Genomic DNA, 5,898 nt, shown 5'->3' on the forward strand with positions numbered 1-5,898 from the left:
AACACTTACGGGAATCATAAAAGCTGGTCCAGTATTTTGAATTTGAGTCAAAATAACTGGTTCTAGAAGTGTCAAGTTTGGTACATAATGGTTTGTTTTCTAAAAGATGGTGGTAGTGACATAAATCAGCGGTGGAACCGGGAAGAGTAAATGGTATAAGAAAGAAGAAATCTTTGGCGTGAGTTGAAAATTAGAACTTTGTTTCTTTCGAGCTGCATGACTTGGACTCGCTTTCCCCCCCTCTCTTTCTGTCTTTTGTGAAAGAACATGACAACGTTAAACTATCTATTAACTGAGATAAATGTGGAAGCAATACTCAACCAGCAACGTTAGATTGAGATAAATTTAACTACGGTTGATACACTACACCATGAACATGCAAAAATAAAATTCCAGAACATATTCGTTTTAATGTTTGGTATGGTAGGAGCCACTTACATTCTGGCTCTCTGATCGTAATTTAAAATTCAACAAGTGCGATGAGTTGTTTAATTTCCACATAAAGACACACGAATAATAATTACCCATAACCCATAAGCATCTTATATATATGGGAATGACGTGATTCTTGCAAGCTGCAACTGAAACTTTTGTTTATTTCGCCAATTCTGAAGAAGGGTCCTCTTGGAATCTGATACCATCTAGCTGCTCCATGGAAAACTCTCATGTTTGTGAGGGTGGGAGAGGAAGATACTGATTTTTGATGAAAGAGATAAATGTTTATGTTTATTTTTTTTGCTTTTTATTATGATAATAACAGATAATTAAAACAGCAGTATACAATACTAACCATAGAATTATCAAGTACTTAAAGAAAATCTCTTCCTTTTATTTTATTTCCTTGAGAAGATTAGGACTAAGCCGTCAACTTTTGCCATGGTTCAATGTTACTGTATATACATCAGTACTTCGTTGTTTTGGAGTTTGACACCATTATATTCTGTGGAAAATTAGAAAAAGCTCTTCTTAATCGCTGTTCAGAATCTTAACTGGATAGCTCCTACGAAAAACAATTAGTCCTCATACACATACCTATTCAAAACATGTCACTATTTCTTTCTTATTTTAGTTCATAATCTTCCATTTACACCCTCATAACACACTATAAAACAAGTTACACCAACTCAACTTATAATCATTTGAGCTTAACCAAGTTTGTCGAGAAACCATATACCTTGCATCGAACACTTTTCAACCAACCTGCATCATGGAACAGGAACTCATCATGTTCAAAGGTTCATGGAAAGGCAACAAGAGTTGCTTCAAGTGAAGCTGGATATGATCCAAGGATGAGGTGGCGTGCTGCTAATCCAGCAGTAGAGACCACACGCGCTTGGAAGGGACAACATGGTCGTGCGGCGAACTCAGATAACACCTCACTTGATAACGATGAAACTTTCAACAGTTTCATTCGACGTGCCAAGGGTAAACTTAGAACCGTGTCCCACATCGGTCGGGAGCAGAGCAACGTTACACCTGTACCACTACGAGATGATGACGAGGCTAATGCTAGGGATAACCTAAACGACCAGTTTTCGAATTTTATCAAGAGTTCGAAGAAGAAGTTGAGAAGTACATCAAGCATGAGGAAGCATGGTTCCTTCAACAGACGGTGACCATTGATAAACCAGGGAACCTCAAAGAGAGTGATTTGACATGTGGGTCCATCCAATATTCTGTTATATATACTGCATGAAAATAAGATCCTAAGCCATGGAAGCATTATTATACTTTACATTTTTTTCTATTTCAAGCACAGTAAATGTGAAATGTTTATTTGGGGGGAATAATTTCGACTGGTTTATTTTTGTTTGTAAGAAATTAATATACATTGATGTTTTGTCTTTAATGAAAGGTTTCTGATTAATCTGTAGTGTTTTTATTGAAAGAATAATTAATATCAGTTTATTAACAGGAAGGATCAGAGGGCAGCTATATATAGGAAATGACTCAATGAACATACATACCTGCATTAGACCCAACACCTCTACTTCTTCACCGACTTTAATGACGCCTTGTTCAACACGGCCAGTGGCAACTGTTCCACGTCCCTTCATCACAAATGAAAAATATAAAGCAGCTGAAATGATGGAAACCATTGCCCCCATATTTATTTATGTCCATACAATCCAATATATGTAATGAAACAAATGCAGATTTTGAGAGAACTAAGTGTTGAAAATAGAAATTTTGATATTCTCTTTAAGGAAAAAAAAACAATTATATGAGACAACAGTTTTTAAAGCACTATGTTAAGATTTAAATTACCACTGCGTCATATCATTACAAAGAGCAAGGCCGTAACAAATGCTACCTCCTTTCCTTTTTATTCTTCAAAAACCCTAGACCGAATTAAGAATTTGAAATTTAAGATTTTGAAATTTTATCCTTCACCTAACTAGAGATTTAGAAGAACAAGAAAGAATTTGTTAAAGTGACCACAGTTACAAAGATGACCGGTATTATAAACATCTATTCCACATATGCTCCAGTGTTCATAATCCCATCTGCTTATGATGTTAAGCACATCAATAATTGCTGTAGTTTGAGTGAACTGAAGGAGCATATAAGGAATTTAAAGCAATTTTAACGTAAACAGAATAGTAATAAATAGTACTTCTTAAACAGTGTCGTTACCTAAACGGTGTTTATACTGGAGCAGATGGAAAGTGATAGAACATGATAAAAACACAAGACTTACATTACAAATTGTAACAATTTTATAACTGAGGCCATCTTTACTTCAATGAATCTGCTTTCTTCAAAAATTAACCCAAAAAATAAAGTTCAGGTCCTTTTACCTGAATTGAGAACACATCTTCAATTGGCATTAGGAAGGGCTTGTCAAGTTGGCGAACAGGGTCAGGAATGTATGCATCTACAACATCCATTAATTTTAGAATGGCCTGTCTTCCAATCTCGTCATTGTACCCTGTAAAGCAGACAACGCTGAACCTCTAATGATCGGGATTTCATCCCCAGGGAACTTGTAGAAGCTCAGTAGCTCTGCAAAAAACATTATCATAAAAACACATTTTAGCAAACACAAAGATTACAGAAACTTAAGCAGGTTTATTCATTTTCTGAGCATGGACAAGAGAAGAGAAGCCTTAGAGAAACACCCTACCACGTAACTCCATTTCTACAAGCTCTAACAACTCTGGATCATCAATAGCCTCAACTTTATTTAGAAAGCAAACAAGAGATGGCACACCAACCTGCATAATACATTTAAAGATAAAATATGTCAATCTAGAAGTAAGGAGAAAGGTGTAGACGTTCTAGGTATATATATACAAACCACATCAGTAGAATACCTACTTGGCGAGCAAGAAGAATGTGCTCCTTGGTTTGAGGCATTGGTCCATCAGGTGCAGATACAACAAGTATACCACCATCCATCTGGGCAGCTCCCGTAATCATATTCTGAAAAAAAAAACAGACAATTATAAAGCATACAGTGAACAAGAATTAATTTGTTATTTAAACTAAATAAAACCATTAGATAAACCATCTAGTAAGTACATCAAGGCAAGCTGGAATGCTAAACCCACCAGCATTCATGGAAAATAGGAATCTGACAAATGCAGCTGTTGCCAATATACAGTGTAATCAATACCTATAAAATATATTTTGTTACAAACTAATCTACTTCCAAATTCCTAGCATAAATTTTCCATCTCATTTGAAAAGAAGGTCAGGCTACACAAGCACCAAAATATGCTAAATTCCACAATTAACTATTATACAAGGTAAAATTGCTTAAATTTGTTCGCCAAAACTTAGCCACCCAGCTTCCGTTAGGCAATTGATAACTCCAATAAAAAAAACATTCTTAGAGAAACTAAACCAAATTCGAAAGCTTACTTTAACATAATCCGCGTGTCCAGGGCAGTCCACATGCGCATAATGTCGTTTTGCAGTCTCATACTCCACATGAGCCTGAAAACCGAAATATAGAGCAAGCATACATATCAACAGAAAACAACACAATTGATTGCAAGACCAAAAGAGTGCGATTCCATACCGTTGCAATGGTGATTCCTCTCTTCTTCTCTTCAGGAGCCTTGTCAATTTCATCAAAGGCCACAGCCTTAGCCTTCCCTTCATCTGCAAGCACCTGATCAAACCTAATTGAGTAATAAACACCAAAACATCCACCTCAACACACATTTAAACAAAGAGTGAATCAAGACCTTGGTGATTGTCGCAGTTAGCGCGGTCTTCCCATGATCCACGTGTCCAATAGTTCCGACATTAACGTGAGGGTTCCTGCAAAGTCAAACATAAGATGAACAAAACAAGTAAAAGACATACTAATAACGATTACTGTTACTTGTATATTTTAAATTTTGCGACGAAAAAGAGAAAGCGAGAGTGTTACGTTCTGGTGAAAGTTGCCATGGATCTCCACCATGGATTGGAATTGAAAGAATAGAAGGAGGTGGAGGTGGAGTCATTGGGAGTAGAGAGAGGAGAACGAGATACGGAAGAGTGGATTTGAGAGGCTAAGGGGAAGAGGCGGCGAGAAGTGGAAGAGGAGTGTCTGAGAAGAAGAGTGGCCATTGAAGAAGTGATGAGGAGAATGAAAATCCCTAACTATGGAGTACAGAGGCGAGGGTTTTAGGAGAAGGAAGACAAAAGCGAAGAGCAGTGAGTGCGAAGAGCGAGGGTTTTAGAATGGGCGCCCGACACCGACCCGTCATATTCGTGCGGCCCAATTCGAGCACTCTCATAATGTTTCGGAGCACATACATACTTCTTTTTTTCTGTTACAAATGTTTTTTCTTCTTGCTCCGACAGAAAATATTTGAAGTGATTTTTATCTTATTGACTTAATTAAAGTTTTAGATAAATGATTAATTCGTGTCTGGTTTAACTTATTTAGTTAAATGGTATCTTTTGGTAAATTTTAGGTATATTTATGAGAAATAATTCTGTTCGAGGTAGAAAAAATTATATATTAGGACAGGGTTATTCTGGTTCAAAAACTGACCATTTTTCTCTTTATTTTATTTTTTTTATGAAAATGCATTAACTTGTGATAAGTATAAATAAAATGAATAAATAAATTAAAAGATAATTTATGTAATATAGGTTTTACTTGTTTGTGTTTAGTATAGATGCTTTATATTCAACTTTTTTCATTTTGAGTCAACTCTAATTTTCTTTTCTTATTTTTTAAACGAATGTATAGATAGGAGTTTTATACTTTTAGTCGGTATTCCTCTTTTGAATTTTAAACGAATGTATATAATTGTTTCTTTGCTTAAATCATTTGCTTTTGTCGATGAAATCATATAAATAGTTACGTATTGTTGCTCTTTTGTAAGCAATAAAATATTTCGATTTTATGTTGTGATACTTTTCAATTAAATTTGTTTTTTAAGAAACTTTTAAAGGACAATGTTCTCTTTGCATCTTTTACTCCTTATCAATCTTTATTAGTATACTTTGACTTCAATTGAAGGGAGCCTAATGGTTGATTGGATGATTCAATTTCTATTTTAAACTCTCCATTGGTTGATGGAAATATCATGGTGAAAGAAAAAAGAAAAATTTAATGATGGGAAGTTGCTTGATGATGGACAATCTCTATCTTGTACTTCTAAGATTTAGTTTTAGACATGTTCCTACAAAACTTAAGTGCTCATATTTTTGCACTATTATTTTGGTAGACTTCAAGATTTAATAATTTATAATATTTTTGTTGATGTTAATTTTTATTGTATATTTTCTTATCATACATATTAATATGTATGATACAAAAAATATGTAATAAATATCAATATCAACAAAAATATTATAAGTTATTAAATTACAAATTAAAACTTGATATAATGTATCAACTTATATTGAACTATGGATTATTTATATATATTATATATTAGAAAAAAT

General features: G+C 34.4%; 1 pseudogene; it reads right to left on the minus strand.

Annotated features, from left to right (window-relative positions):
- Positions 1–1,706: 1,706 nt before the first annotated feature.
- On the minus strand, positions 1,707–4,566 carry LOC114171468 (annotated as a pseudogene).
- Between the last annotated feature and the right edge of the window lie 1,332 nt (positions 4,567–5,898).

Source organism: Vigna unguiculata, unplaced genomic scaffold, assembly GCF_004118075.2.
Source record: "Vigna unguiculata cultivar IT97K-499-35 unplaced genomic scaffold, ASM411807v1 contig_271, whole genome shotgun sequence".
Lineage (NCBI taxonomy): Eukaryota > Viridiplantae > Streptophyta > Magnoliopsida > Fabales > Fabaceae > Vigna > Vigna unguiculata.